At 31.4% G+C, this 17,566-nt stretch overlaps 1 protein-coding gene and 1 long non-coding RNA gene across 2 annotated transcripts in view; both read left to right on the top strand.

Annotated features, from left to right (window-relative positions):
• The first annotated feature begins 471 nt into the window (after nucleotides 1-471).
• Nucleotides 472-17,566, top strand: part of LOC145934030 (uncharacterized) — a 172,496-nt gene continuing 155,401 nt past the window's right edge. Inside the window, exon 1 of the mRNA XM_083034220.1 lies at nucleotides 472-538. The gene's annotated coding sequence lies outside the window, so the exon portion shown is untranslated. The remainder of the gene's footprint in view (nucleotides 539-17,566) is intronic.
• Nucleotides 5,108-6,013, top strand: LOC145934507 (uncharacterized). Its single transcript, XR_014425048.1, has 3 exons — nucleotides 5,108-5,190; nucleotides 5,291-5,378; nucleotides 5,728-6,013. It is a non-coding gene; the product is annotated as an uncharacterized LOC145934507 (long non-coding RNA).

The following is a 17,566-nucleotide window of genomic DNA, read 5'->3' on the forward strand; positions in this document are numbered from 1 at the left end:
TATGAAAAGAATAAAATCTAAAAATGTAATTATTATTGTATTTTTAATCTTTATTTCACTTATATGTTACAGATCAACGTTGCTGACGACATCGTCAAATTGAAGGAAAAGGAGGTGGTGGTAAAGCCATAGGGCGCCGCAAGAGGAATCCTCTACAAGAGTGAGTATTATTTATTTAACGTATGAAAAGAATTATATCCAAAAATCTAATAATATAATCATTATTGTATTTTTAATTTTTATTTCATTTATATGTTACAGATCAGCGTAGCTGAAGATATCGTCAAATTGAAGGAAAAGGAGGTGGTGGTAAAGCCATAGGGCGTCGCAAGAGGAATCCTCTACAAGAGTGAGTATTATCTATTTAACGTATGAAAAGAATTATATCCAAAAATCTAATAATATAATCATTATTGTATTTTTAATTTTTATTTCATTTATATGTTACAGATCAGCGTAGCTGAAGATATCGTCAAATTGAAGGAAAAGGAGGTGGTGGTAAAGCCATAGGGCGCCGCAAAAGGAATCCTCTACAAGAGTGAGTACTATCTATTTAACATATGAAAAGAATAAAATCTAAAAATGTAATTATTATAGTATTTTTAATCTTTATTTCACTTATATGTTACAGATCAACGTTGCTGACGACATCGTCAAATTGAAGGAAAAGGAGGTGGTGGTAAAGCCATAGGGCGTCGCCAGAGGAATCCTCTACAAGAGTGAGTATTATCTATTTAACGTATGAAAAGAATTATATCCAAAAATCTAATAATATAATCATTATTGTATTTTTAATTTTTAATCCATTTATATGTTACAGATCAGCGTAGCTGAAGATATCGTCAAATTGAAGGAAAAGGAGGTGGTGGTAAAGCCATAGGGCGCCGCAAGAGGAATCCTCTACAAGAGTGAGTACTATCTACTTAACGTATGAAAAGAATAAAATCTAAAAATGTAATTATTATTGTATTTTTAATCTTTATTTCACTTATATGTTACAGATCAACGTTGCTGACGACATCGCCAAATTGAAGGAAAAGGAGGTGGTGGTAAAGCCATAGGGCGTCGCCAGAGGAATCCTCTACAAGAGTGAGTATTATCTATTTAACGTATGAAAAGAATTATATCCAAAAATCTAATAATATAATCATTATTGTATTTTTAATTTTTATTTCATTTATATGTTACAGATCAGCGTAGCTGAAGATATCGTCAAATTGAAGGAAAAGGAGGTGGTGGTAAAGCCATAGGGCGCCGCAAGAGGAATCCTCTACAAGAGTGAGTACTATCTACTTAACGTATGAAAAGAATAAAATCTAAAAATGTAATTATTATTGTATTTTTAATCTTTATTTCACTTATATGTTACAGATCAACGTTGCTGACGACATCGTCAAATTGAAGGAAAAGGAGGTGGTGGTAAAGCCATAGGGCGTCGCAAGAGGAATCCTCTACAAGAGTGAGTATTATCTATTTAACGTATGAAAAGAATTATATCCAAAAATCTAATAATATAATCATTATTGTATTTTTAATTTTTATTTCATTTATATGTTACAGATCAGCGTAGCTGAAGATATCGTAAAATTGAAGGAAAAGGAGGTGGTGGTAAAGCCATAGGGCGCCGCAAGAGGAATCTTCTACAAGAGTGAGTACTATCTATTTAACGTATGAAAAGAATAAAATCTAAAAATCTAATAATATAATCTTTATTGTATTTTTAATTTTTATTTCATTTATATGTTACAGATCAGCGTAGCTGAAGATATCGTCAAATTGAAGGAAAAGGAGGTGGTGGTAAAGCCATAGGGCGCCGCAAGAGGAATCCTCTACAAGAGTGAGTACTATCTACTTAACGTATGAAAAGAATAAAATCTAAAAATGTAATTATTATTGTATTTTTAATCTTTATTTCACTTATATGTTACAGATCAACGTTGCTGACGACATCGTCAAATTGAAGGAAAAGGAGGTGGTGGTAAAGCCATAGGGCGTCGCCAGAGGAATCCTCTACAAGAGTGAGTATTATCTATTTAACGTATGAAAAGAATTATATCCAAAAATCTAATAATATAATCATTATTGTATTTTTAATTTTTATTTCATTTATATGTTACAGATCAGCGTAGCTGAAGATTTCGTCAAATTGAAGGAAAAGGAGGTGGTGGTAGAGCCATAGGGCGCCGCAAGAGGAATCCTCTACAAGAGTGAGTATTATCTATTTAACGTATGAAAAGAATTATATCCAAAAATCTAATAATATAATCATTATTGTATTTTTAATCTTTATTTCACTTATATGTTACAGATCAACGTTGCTGACGACATCGTCAAATTGAAGGAAAAGGAGGTGGTGGTAAAGCCATAGGGCGTCGCAAGAGGAATCCTCTACAAGAGTGAGTATTATCTATTTAACGTATGAAAAGAATTATATCCAAAAATCTAATAATATAATCATTATTGTATTTTTAATCTTTATTTCACTTATATGTTACAGATCAACGTTGCTGACGACATCGTCAAATTGAAGGAAAAGGAGGTGGTGGTAAAGCCATAGGGCGCGCAAGAGGAATCCTCTACAAGAGTGAGTATTATCTATTTAACGTATGAAAAGAATTATATCCAAAAATCTAATAATATAATCATTATTGTATTTTTAATCTTTATTTCACTTATATGTTACAGATCAACGTTGCTGACGACATCGTCAAATTGAAGGAAAAGGAGGTGGTGGTAAAGCCATAGGGCGTCGCAAGAGGAATCCTCTACAAGAGTGAGTATTATCTATTTAACGTATGAAAAGAATTATATCCAAAAATCTAATAATATAATCATTATTGTATTTTTAATTTTTATTTCATTTATATGTTACAGATCAGCGTAGCTGAAGATATCGTCAAATTGAAGGAAAAGGAGGTGGTGGTAAAGCCATAGGGCGCCGCAAGAGGAATCCTCTACAAGAGTGAGTACTATCTACTTAACGTATGAAAAGAATAAAATCTAAAAATGTAATTATTATTGTATTTTTAATCTTTATTTCACTTATATGTTACAGATCAACGTTGCTGACGACATCGTCAAATTGAAGGAAAAGGAGGTGGTGGTAAAGCCATAGGGCGTCGCCAGAGGAATCCTCTACAAGAGTGAGTACTATCTATTTAACGTATGAAAAGAATAAAATCTAAAAATCTAATAATATAATCTTTATTGTATTTTTAATTTTTATTTCATTTATATGTTACAGATCAGCGTAGCTGAAGATATCGTCAAATTGAAGGAAAAGGAGGTGGTGGTAAAGCCATAGGGCGCCGCAAGAGGAATCCTCTACAAGAGTGAGTACTATCTACTTAACGTATGAAAAGAATAAAATCTAAAAATGTAATTATTATTGTATTTTTAATCTTTATTTCACTTATATGTTACAGATCAACGTTGCTGACGACATCGTCAAATTGAAGGAAAAGGAGGTGGTGGTAAAGCCATAGGGCGCCGCAAGAGGAATCCTCTACAAGAGTGAGTATTATTTATTTAACGTATGAAAAGAATTATATCCAAAAATCTAATAATATAATCATTATTGTATTTTTAATTTTTATTTCATTTATATGTTACAGATCAGCGTAGCTGAAGATATCGTCAAATTGAAGGAAAAGGAGGTGGTGGTAAAGCCATAGGGCGTCGCAAGAGGAATCCTCTACAAGAGTGAGTATTATCTATTTAACGTATGAAAAGAATTATATCCAAAAATCTAATAATATAATCATTATTGTATTTTTAATTTTTATTTCATTTATATGTTACAGATCAGCGTAGCTGAAGATATCGTCAAATTGAAGGAAAAGGAGGTGGTGGTAAAGCCATAGGGCGCCGCAAGAGGAATCCTCTACAAGAGTGAGTACTATCTATTTAACGTATGAAAAGAATAAAATCTAAAAATGTAATTATTATTGTATTTTTAATCTTTATTTCACTTATATGTTACAGATCAACGTTGCTGACGACATCGTCAAATTGAAGGAAAAGGAGGTGGTGGTAAAGCCATAGGGCGTCGCCAGAGGAATCCTCTACAAGAGTGAGTATTATCTATTTAACGTATGAAAAGAATTATATCCAAAAATCTAATAATATAATTATTATTGTATTTTTAATTTTTATTTCATTTATATGTTACAGATCAGCGTAGCTGAAGATTTCGTCAAATTGAAGGAAAAGGAGGTGGTGGTAAAGCCATAGGGCGCCGCAAGAGGAATCCTCTACAAGAGTGAGTACTATCTATTTAACGTATGAAAAGAATAAAATCTAAAAATGTAATTATTATTGTATTTTTAATCTTTATTTCATTTATATGTTACAGATCAACGTTGCTGACGACATCGTCAAATTGAAGGAAAAGGAGGTGGTGGTAAAGCCATAGGGCGTCGCAAGAGGAATCCTCTACAAGAGTGAGTATTATCTATTTAACGTATGAAAAGAATTATATCCAAAAATCTAATAATATAATCATTATTGTATTTTTAATCTTTATTTCACTTATATGTTACAGATCAACGTTGCTGACGACATCGTCAAATTGAAGGAAAAGGAGGTGGTGGTAAAGCCATAGGGCGCGCAAGAGGAATCCTCTACAAGAGTGAGTATTATCTATTTAACGTATGAAAAGAATTATATCCAAAAATCTAATAATATAATCATTATTGTATTTTTAATCTTTATTTCACTTATATGTTACAGATCAACGTTGCTGACGACATCGTCAAATTGAAGGAAAAGGAGGTGGTGGTAAAGCCATAGGGCGCCGCAAGAGGAATCCTCTACAAGAGTGAGTATTATCTATTTAACGTATGAAAAGAATTATATCCAAAAATCTAATAATATAATCATTATTGTATTTTTAATCTTTATTTCACTTATATGTTACAGATCAACGTTGCTGACGACATCGTCAAATTGAAGGAAAAGGAGGTGGTGGTAAAGCCATAGGGCGCCGCAAGAGGAATCCTCTACAAGAGTGAGTACTATCTATTTAACGTATGAAAAGAATAAAATCTAAAAATGTAATTATTATTGTATTTTTAATCTTTATTTCACATATATGTTACAGATCAACATTGCTGAAGGCATCGTCAAATTGAAAGAAAAGGAGGAGGTTGGGAAAGCCATAGGGCGCCACAAAAGGAATCCTCTACAAGTGTGAGTACTATCTATTTAACGTATGAAAATAATTATATCCAAAAATCTAATAATATAATCATTATTGTATTTATAATTTTTATTTCATTTATATGTACAGATCAACGTAGCTGAAGACATTGACAAATCGAGAGGATGAGGAGGTGTGGTAAAGCCATCGGACGTCGGCACAGGAATTTTGTATAACAGTAAGTATTTATTATTTATTTATTAATAGTAATAAATTAAAATTTAGTTCTATCGAACTTTATAAAGTAAATATTTTTTACTAGTGTACCATATAGAAAAATGAAATCTAATACTTATTGAATTTATAATTCTTAAAATTTATTTATCAAATTAACGCTATAATCAGCAGATTTATATCAAAAAATAAATATCGAGTTTAAATAAACATACCATACCATACCATATTGTCCCATAATTATCATAATTTTTTAGGTATAAATTCTAAAAGAAAATTTTCTTTGCGTACATGCAAACATGTGTTGTATGTTTCGCATAGTCTTATATCTCGAATATCTTTTAACATTGCAGATGTCGAGTCGCGAGTGCAATCTGAGAAAAGTTTCGCGGGTACCTTCGACGAACTTCTCGATCTACCTATTGGATTACGCGGTCAGACACCCGATTCTTTATGTTAAAAATTTTTTATATTAAATTTCCGAGCATTCTTTATATTAAAAATTCAAAATTGAAAAAATGTACTGACTTCGCGAAAGTAATACCGATACCCTCCCCTATAAAACTAAAACACGTTGAATATTATCATTTTTTACAAGAGGTCTCAATAATTCTATTCATGTTCAGTACATATGTGCAATTTCGGATCCCTATTCCACCAATTAGTAATATTTAATTAATTTTTTAATTAATTTTTAATATCAACGCCCAGCAGTGAAAATGTGCCGCGCTGATGATTTTCTAATGATAGTTTTCAAGAGTTCTATAAGAGCTCTATGCATTATAGAATTAATTTTAAAAAGAGTTCCGGCCATTAAACTATTTTTTAAACAATTTTCTACAATTACATCCAGCACAATACTTAGTGAAAATGTGTCGTGTTGATGATTTTCGGCAGTTCTAACTATTGTTTTTGACAGTTCTATTAGAGTTCTATGCTTTAGAAGTGTTCTGATTAAGAAATATATTTCATTAATTTTTAGTAAAATTGTGTTTTAGTAAAATTGTGTTCTGCATGTTTGATTATTTTTATAGTATTTGATGAAAGACAGGAAGCACGTAGATAAAATAAAAGCACGTGCAAATACTGTCTAAAAAATATATTATATTATTTTTTTTATATTAGTAGTAATATATTGCTTTCTGCATCTTATAACGTTTTTGACATTTTACGAAAGACAGACTGAAAACATGTAGATAGATTAAAGCAATCTTGATTAAGAAATATATTTTAATAATTTTTAGTAAAATTGTGTTTTAGTAAAATTATGTTCTGCATGTTTGATTATTTTTGTAGTGTTTGATGAAAGACAGGAAGCACGTAAACAATTCAAAGCACGTGCAAGTCCTGTCTAAAAAGTATATTGTATTATTTTCTTTTATTAGTAGTAGTATTGTTTTCTGTAGCTCATAATATTCTTGACGTTTCACGAAAGACAGACTGAAAACATGTAGAAAAATTGAAGCTGTCCTTATTAAGAAATATATATTTTATTAGTTTTTGCCGAAAATCATCAGCATAACGATACATTTGTACTAAATGTCGTGCTGGACATAATAGTCAAAAATTGTTTAAAAAAATAATAACCGGAACTCTTTTTAGATTTAATTCTAATGCATAAAACTCTTATAGAACTTCTTGAAAACTATCATTATAACTACAGAAAATCATCAGCACGACATTTAGTGAAAACTCATTACAAACTATTATCCAAACAGTAAATCATTTCGACTTAATCATTCAATCATTTATCAATCATTTTTGAGTTTCGGAGTAAATCCGGTAGCGCGCAAATGAAGGCGATGCAATTAATTACACGCATCACTCTATTCAAACCTTCGTAATATAATGTGAAAACGTTTATTAAACTTTGATCGGTGCTGCGCATAATCGAAGTTTCGTACGAAAAAATTAACTAACAGAAGCTAATCAAGAGACGCATGATTAAAATTAACGATTTTACCGGTATTATAGAACGAAATTCGTAGAAAAAGACGAAGAATAAAACTACTTCTATATACGGATTAGCGATTATTCTGACCGCCGCATTCCTTCTGATCACGCGCTCGCATCTTTTCTCTTATCATTTTTCTCAGTTTATGATAAGCGTCGCAGGTACCTGTCGCGTGTGACGAGCCGGAAGTGCCGAATCTAGCGACGAACGACCGTCTCGATCTACCCACTGGATTACGCGGTCGGGCATCCGCGATTATTTAAAATTCGTGTTTGTCGCTTCGCGAATTCGAGTGTTTGTCGTGAGACGTTTCTCCAAACACGTATTTCGCGTAATTTGTGACAAATGTTGCGGATATCTTCCAGGATCGCGGGATGGATGATGAAACGGCGATGCATCGACCGGTGAGTCTATTAATTATTTATTTTATTCATCAAGGACCACATATTCGTGATAATTTACGTATCAAAGTTACGCATCATTGCTCGCGATGCGGAGAAACAAATCCTCGACAATCTTATCAAAACCCTGTACATTTACTCATGCCATGATAAAAAAAATAGCCTCCATAACTCGAAGTTTCTTCCTTAGTAATGGCAATTCTAACAGTAATTATCTATAGATAATATAAAGTTTGTTTAAACTCGATTAATATTTTATCACAGAAATCAGCTGATTAAAGCGTTATTTTTCTAATTAAATTTTAAAATAATAACATGGTAAAAAATTAAAATAGTAATATGTTGTAAATAATATGTTATAATATCTTATTTTTGATTAATATTTTTTGACAGAAATCAGCTGATAACTGTCAAAAATATTTTATCTTTTTCACTAATCGATAAAAAATGATTATGACAATAACGTCATATTATGCTTTAAAAAAAAAAGTATTTTATAAATGTACATTTACATACGTTATGATTTGAAATTTCTATTTTATGAAGCTAGAACAACACAAGCGCGCGCTACGCGCGCGCCATTCTTTGATTTCATATTTTAAAAAATAATTATTAAAATAATAATATTTTTTTGTCAGAAACAACTGATAACTGTCAAAAAATATTAATCGAGTTTAAAATACCATAACATATTATTTTAAACAAATTATTATTTTAATTTTTAAAATATATTATTTAAAAACTTAATTAACTAATTGGCGCTTAAATCAGCTGATTTCTGTCAAAAAATATTACTAAAGTATTCATTTGCTAATTAATTTTCAGAGTAATAATACGTTATAAAAATTAAAGTAGTAATGTTGATAATACTTTATCCTCGATTAATACTTTTTGACAGAAATCAGCTGATAACTGTCAAAAATAATAACCGAGTTTAAAGTAGCTAATTTCTATAAAAAAATATTAATAAATCTTCTCGTCCATAAAATCGTAATTAGTCTCGACGTTGTGATTATCTCGATTATCAAAACAGTCTTACAGAAAATTCTATTTTTTTTGTTCGCACTTGTTTTAGATTTAAATACTGAATTTTTATGCATTGCATAATTAATTGACATATTCTCAGGCATGTATTGCAATCAAGGCATAGAAAAATATATATTAATTAATTATGCAATACATAAAAATTCAGTATTTAAATCTAAAACAGAAGTGCGAACAAAATAGAATTATCTATAAGAATCTTTTGTGAATAGAGATAATCATAACGTCGAGATATGATTTTATAGACGAAAGTATTTATTAATATTTTTTCATAGAAATTAGCTACTTTCGCATGGGGTCAGCGGTAAAAAAGTATCGTTTTCTAATATTTAAAGACGAGCCAAAAATTCATCGATTATACATTTTAATAGTACATTGATTACAGAATCATTTGGTACCAACCAGACACCAGCGTACAAATTTTTTAATACGATAAACATAAAATAAGTATGCGTCGCACAGGGTCCGCGGTAAAAAGTATCGATTTTCAATATTTTAAGACGAGCCAAAAATTCATCGATTATACATTTTAATAGTACATTGATTACAGAATCATTTGGTACCAAACAGACACCAGCGTACAAATTTTTTAATACGATAAACATAAAATAAGGATGCGTCGCACAGGGTCCGCGTCAAAAAAGTATCGATTTCCAATATTTTAAGACGAGCCAAAAATTCATCGATTATACATTTTAATAGTACATCGATTACAGAATCTTTTGGTACCAAGCAGACAACAGCGTACAAACTTTTTCATTTGCTATACATAAAATAATGTTGCGTCGCATAGCGTCAGCGGTAAAAGAGTATCGATTTCTAATATTTAAAGACGAGCCAAAAATTCATCGATTATACATTTTAATAGTACATTGATTACAGAATCATTTGGTACCAAACAGACACCAGCGTACAAATTTTTTAATACGATAAACATAAAATAAGGATGCGTCGCACAGGGTCCGCGTCAAAAAAGTATCGATTTCCAATATTTTAAGACGAGCCAAAAATTCATCGATTATACATTTTAATAGTACATCGATTACAGAATCTTTTGGTACCAAGCAGACAACAGCGTACAAACTTTTTCATTTGCTATACATAAAATAATGTTGCGTCGCATAGCGTCAGCGGTAAAAGAGTATCGATTTCTAATATTTAAAGACGAGCCAAAAATTCATCGATTATACATTTTAATAGTACATTGATTACAGAATCATTTGGTACCAAACAGACACCAGCGTACAAATTTTTTAATACGATAAACATAAAATAAGGATGCGTCGCACAGGGTCCGCGTCAAAAAAGTATCGATTTCTAATATTTTTAGTTGAGCCAAAAATTAATCGATTATACATTTTAATAGTACATTGATTACAGAATCATTTTGTACCAAACAGACACCAGCGTACAAATTTTTTAATACGGTAAACAAAAAATAAGTATGCGTCGCACAGGGTCCGCGTCAAAAAAGTATCGATTTCTAATATTTTAAGACGAGCCAAAAATTCATCGATTATACATTTTAATAGTACATTTATTACAGAATCATTTGGTACCAAGCAGACAACAGCGTACAAACTTTTTCATTTGCTATACATAAAATAATGTTGCGTCGCATAGGGTCAGCGGTAAAAAAGTATCGATTTCTAATATTTTAAGACGAGCCAAAAATTCATCGAGTATACATTTTAATAGTACGTTGATTACAGACTCTTTTGGTACCAAACAGACACCAGCGTACAAATTTTTTAATACGATAAACATAAAATAAGGATGCGTCGCACAGGGTCCGCGTCAAAAAAGTATCGATTTCCAATATTTTAAGACGAGCCAAAAATTCATCGATTATACATTTTAATAGTACATTGATTACAGAATCTTTTGGTACCAAGCAGACAACAGCGTACAAATTTTTTAATACGATAAACATAAAATATGGATACGTCGCACAGGGTCCGCGTCAAAAAAGTATCGATTTCTAATATTTTAAGACGAGCCAAAAATTCATCGATTATACATTTTAATAGTATATTGATTACAGAATCTTTTGGTACCATGCAGACACCAGCGTACAAATTTTTTAATACGATAAACATAAAATAATGTTGCGTCGCATAGGGTCAGCGGTAAAAAAGTATCGATTTCTAATATTTAAAGACGAGCCAAAATTTCATCGATTATACATTTTAATAGTACATTGATTACAGAATCTTTTTGTACCAAACAGACAACAGCGTACAAATTTTTTAACTTGATATATATAAAATAAGATTGCGTCGCATGGGATCAGCGGTAAAAAAGTATCAATTTCTAATATTTTAAGACGAGCCAAAAATTCATCGATTATACATTTTAATAGTACATTGATTACAGAATCATTTTGTACCAAACAGACACCAGCGTACAAATTTTTTAATACGGTAAACAAAAAATAAGTATGCGTCGCACAGGGTCCGCGTCAAAAAAGTATCGATTTCTAATATTTTAAGACGAGCCAAAAATTCATCGATTATACATTTTAATAGTACATTTATTACAGAATCATTTGGTACCAAGCAGACAACAGCGTACAAACTTTTTCATTTGCTATACATAAAATAATGTTGCGTCGCATAGGGTCAGCGGTAAAAAAGTATGGATTTCTAATATTTTAAGACGAGCCAAAAATTCATCGAGTATACATTTTAATAGTACGTTGATTACAGACTCTTTTGGTACCAAACAGACACCAGCGTACAAATTTTTTAATACGATAAACATAAAATAAGGATGCGTCGCACAGGGTCCGCGTCAAAAAAGTATCGATTTCCAATATTTTAAGACGAGCCAAAAATTCATCGATTATACATTTTAATAGTACATCGATTACAGAATCTTTTGGTACCAAGCAGACAACAGCGTACAAACTTTTTCATTTGCTATACATAAAATAATGTTGCGTCGCATAGCGTCAGCGGTAAAAGAGTATCGATTTCTAATATTTAAAGACGAGCCAAAAATTCATCGATTATACATTTTAATAGTACATTGATTACAGAATCATTTGGTACCAAACAGACACCAGCGTACAAATTTTTTAATACGATAAACATAAAATAAGGATGCGTCGCACAGGGTCCGCGTCAAAAAAGTATCGATTTCTAATATTTTTAGTTGAGCCAAAAATTCATCGATTATACATTTTAATAGTACATTGATTACAGAATCATTTTGTACCAAACAGACACCAGCGTACAAATTTTTTAATACGTTAAACAGAAAATAAGTATGCGTCGCACAGGGTCCGCGTCAAAAAAGTATCGATTTCTAATATTTTAAGACGAGCCAAAAATTCATCGATTATACATTTTAATAGTACATTTATTACAGAATCATTTGGTACCAAGCAGACAACAGCGTACAAACTTTTTCATTTGCTATACATAAAATAATGTTGCGTCGCATAGGGTCAGCGGTAAAAAAGTATGGATTTCTAATATTTTAAGACGAGCCAAAAATTCATCGAGTATACATTTTAATAGTACGTTGATTACAGACTCTTTTGGTACCAAACAGACACCAGCGTACAAATTTTTTAATACGATAAACATAAAATAAGGATGCGTCGCACAGGGTCCGCGTCAAAAAAGTATCGATTTCCAATATTTTAAGACGAGCCAAAAATTCATCGATTATACATTTTAATAGTACATTGATTACAGAATCTTTTGGTACCAAGCAGACAACAGCGTACAAATTTTTTAATACGATAAACATAAAATAAGGATGCGTCGCACAGGGTCCGCGTCAAAAAAGTATCGATTTCTAATATTTTAAAACGAGCCAAAAATTCATCGATTATACATTTTAATAGTACATTGATTACAGAATCTTTTGGTACCAAACAGACACCAGCGGACAAATTTTTTAATACGATAAACATAAAATAATGTTGCGTCGCATAGGGTCAGCGGTAAAAAAGTATGAATTTCTAATATTTTAAGACGAGCCAAAAATTCATCGATTATACATTTTAATAGTACATTTATTACAGAATCATTTGGTACCAAGCAGACAACAGCGTACAATCTTTTTCATTTGCTATACATAAAATAATGTTGCGTCGCATAGGGTCAGCGGTAAAAAAGTATCGATTTCTAATATTTAAAGACGAGCCAAAATTTCATCGATTATACATTTTAATAGTACATTGATTACAGAATCTTTTGGTACCAAACAGACACCAGCGTACAAATTTTTTAATACGATAAACATAAAATAATGTTGCGTCGCATAGGGTCAGCGGTAAAAAAGTATCAATTTCTAATATTTTAAGACGAGCCAAAAATTCATCGATTATACATTTTAATAGTACATTTATTACAGAATCATTTGGTACCAAGCAGACAACAGCGTACAAACTTTTTCATTTGCTATACATAAAATAATGTTGCGTCGCATAGGATCAGCGGTAAAAAAGTATCGATTTCTAATATTTTAAGACGAGCCAAAAATTCATCGAGTATACATTTTAATAGTACGTTGATTACAGACTCTTTTGGTACCAAACAGACACCAGCGTACAAATTTTTTAATACGATAAACATAAAATAAGGATGCGTCGCACAGGGTCCGCGTCAAAAAAGTATCGATTTCCAATATTTTAAGACGAGCCAAAAATTCATCGATTATACATTTTAATAGTACATTGATTACAGAATCTTTTGGTACCAAGCAGACAACAGCGTACAAATTTTTTAATACGATAAACATAAAATATGGATGCGTCGCACAGGGTCCGCGTCAAAAAAGTATCGATTTCTAATATTTTAAGACGAGCCAAAAATTCATCGATTATACATTTTAATAGTATATTGATTACAGAATCTTTTGGTACCATGCAGACACCAGCATACAAATTTTTTAATATGATAAACATAAAATAATGTTGCGTCGCATAGGGTCAGCGGTAAAAAAGTATGGATTTCTAATATTTAAAGACGAGCCAAAAATTCATCGATTATACATTTTAATAGTACATTGATTACAGAATCTTTTGGTACCATGCAGACACCAGCGTACACATTTTTTAATACGATAAACATAAAATAAGGATGCGTCGCACAGGGTCCGCGTCAAAAAAGTATCGATTTCCAATATTTTAAGACGAGCCAAAAATTCATCGATTATACATTTTAATAGTACATCGATTACAGAATCTTTTGGTACCAAGCAGACAACAGCGTACAAACTTTTTCATATGCTATACATAAAATAATGTTGCGTCGCATAGCGTCAGCGGTAAAAGAGTATCGATTTCTAATATTTAAAGACGAGCCAAAAATTCATCGATTATACATTTTAATAGTACATTGATTACAGAATCATTTGGTACCAAACAGACACCAGCGTACAAATTTTTTAATACGATAAACATAAAATAAGGATGCGTCGCACAGGGTCCGCGTCAAAAAAGTATCGATTTCTAATATTTTTAGTTGAGCCAAAAATTCATCGATTATACATTTTAATAGTACATTGATTACAGAATCATTTTGTACCAAACAGACACCAGCGTACAAATTTTTTAATACGTTAAACAGAAAATAAGTATGCGTCGCACAGGGTCCGCGTCAAAAAAGTATCGATTTCTAATATTTTAAGACGAGCCAAAAATTCATCGATTATACATTTTAATAGTACATTTATTACAGAATCATTTGGTACCAAGCAGACAACAGCGTACAAACTTTTTCATTTGCTATACATAAAATAATGTTGCGTCGCATAGGGTCAGCGGTAAAAAAGTATGGATTTCTAATATTTTAAGACGAGCCAAAAATTCATCGAGTATACATTTTAATAGTACGTTGATTACAGACTCTTTTGGTACCAAACAGACACCAGCGTACAAATTTTTTAATACGATAAACATAAAATAAGGATGCGTCGCACAGGGTCCGCGTCAAAAAAGTATCGATTTCCAATATTTTAAGACGAGCCAAAAATTCATCGATTATACATTTTAATAGTACATTGATTACAGAATCTTTTGGTACCAAGCAGACAACAGCGTACAAATTTTTTAATACGATAAACATAAAATAAGGATGCGTCGCACAGGGTCCGCGTCAAAAAAGTATCGATTTCTAATATTTTAAAACGAGCCAAAAATTCATCGATTATACATTTTAATAGTACATTGATTACAGAATCTTTTGGTACCAAACAGACACCAGCGGACAAATTTTTTAATACGATAAACATAAAATAATGTTGCGTCGCATAGGGTCAGCGGTAAAAAAGTATGAATTTCTAATATTTTAAGACGAGCCAAAAATTCATCGATTATACATTTTAATAGTACATTTATTACAGAATCATTTGGTACCAAGCAGACAACAGCGTACAATCTTTTTCATTTGCTATACATAAAATAATGTTGCGTCGCATAGGGTCAGCGGTAAAAAAGTATCGATTTCTAATATTTAAAGACGAGCCAAAATTTCATCGATTATACATTTTAATAGTACATTGATTACAGAATCTTTTGGTACCAAACAGACACCAGCGTACAAATTTTTTAATACGATAAACATAAAATAATGTTGCGTCGCATAGGGTCAGCGGTAAAAAAGTATCAATTTCTAATATTTTAAGACGAGCCAAAAATTCATCGATTATACATTTTAATAGTACATTTATTACAGAATCATTTGGTACCAAGCAGACAACAGCGTACAAACTTTTTCATTTGCTATACATAAAATAATGTTGCGTCGCATAGGATCAGCGGTAAAAAAGTATCGATTTCTAATATTTTAAGACGAGCCAAAAATTCATCGAGTATACATTTTAATAGTACGTTGATTACAGACTCTTTTGGTACCAAACAGACACCAGCGTACAAATTTTTTAATACGATAAACATAAAATAAGGATGCGTCGCACAGGGTCCGCGTCAAAAAAGTATCGATTTCCAATATTTTAAGACGAGCCAAAAATTCATCGATTATACATTTTAATAGTACATTGATTACAGAATCTTTTGGTACCAAGCAGACAACAGCGTACAAATTTTTTAATACGATAAACATAAAATATGGATGCGTCGCACAGGGTCCGCGTCAAAAAAGTATCGATTTCTAATATTTTAAGACGAGCCAAAAATTCATCGATTATACATTTTAATAGTATATTGATTACAGAATCTTTTGGTACCATGCAGACACCAGCATACAAATTTTTTAATATGATAAACATAAAATAATGTTGCGTCGCATAGGGTCAGCGGTAAAAAAGTATCGATTTCTAATATTTAAAGACGAGCCAAAAATTCATCGATTATACATTTTAATAGTACATTGATTACAGAATCTTTTGGTACCATGCAGACACCAGCGTACACATTTTTTAATACGATAAACATAAAATAAGGATGCGTCGCACAGGGTCCGCGTCAAAAAAGTATCGATTTCCAATATTTTAAGACGAGCCAAAAATTCATCGATTATACATTTTAATAGTACATCGATTACAGAATCTTTTGGTACCAAGCAGACAACAGCGTACAAACTTTTTCATATGCTATACATAAAATAATGTTGCGTCGCATAGCGTCAGCGGTAAAAGAGTATCGATTTCTAATATTTAAAGACGAGCCAAAAATTCATCGATTATACATTTTAATAGTACATTGATTACAGAATCATTTGGTACCAAACAGACACCAGCGTACAAATTTTTTAATACGATAAACATAAAATAAGGATGCGTCGCACAGGGTCCGCGTCAAAAAAGTATCGATTTCCAATATTTTAAGACGAGCCAAAAATTCATCGATTATACATTTTAATAGTACATCGATTACAGAATCTTTTGGTACCAAGCAGACAACAGCGTACAAACTTTTTCATTTGCTATACATAAAATAATGTTGCGTCGCATAGCGTCAGCGGTAAAAGAGTATCGATTTCTAATATTTAAAGACGAGCCAAAAATTCATCGATTATACATTTTAATAGTACATTGATTACAGAATCATTTGGTACCAAACAGACACCAGCGTACAAATTTTTTAATACGATAAACATAAAATAAGGATGCGTCGCACAGGGTCCGCGTCAAAAAAGTATCGATTTCTAATATTTTTAGTTGAGCCAAAAATTCATCGATTATACATTTTAATAGTACATTGATTACAGAATCATTTTGTACCAAACAGACACCAGCGTACAAATTTTTTAATACGGTAAACAAAAAATAAGTATGCGTCGCACAGGGTCCGCGTCAAAAAAGTATCGATTTCTAATATTTTAAGACGAGCCAAAAATTCATCGATTATACATTTTAATAGTACATTTATTACAGAATCATTTGGTACCAAGCAGACAACAGCGTACAAACTTTTTCATTTGCTATACATAAAATAATGTTGCGTCGCATAGGGTCAGCGGTAAAAAAGTATGGATTTCTAATATTTTAAGACGAGCCAAAAATTCATCGAGTATACATTTTAATAGTACGTTGATTACAGACTCTTTTGGTACCAAACAGACACCAGCGTACAAATTTTTAATACGATAAACATAAAATAAGGATGCGTCGCACAGGGTCCGCGTCAAAAAAGTATCGATTTCCAATATTTTAAGACGAGCCAAAAATTCATCGATTATACATTTTAATAGTACATTGATTACAGAATCTTTTGGTACCAAGCAGACAACAGCGTACAAATTTTTTAATACGATAAACATAAAATAAGGATGCGTCGCACAGGGTCCGCGTCAAAAAAGTATCGATTTCTAATAT

This window comes from Prenolepis imparis, unplaced genomic scaffold, assembly GCF_030444845.1.
Source record: "Prenolepis imparis isolate NDT839.2.m4 unplaced genomic scaffold, iyPreImpa1.0 SCAF_3, whole genome shotgun sequence".
Taxonomy (NCBI): Eukaryota; Metazoa; Arthropoda; class Insecta; order Hymenoptera; family Formicidae; genus Prenolepis; species Prenolepis imparis.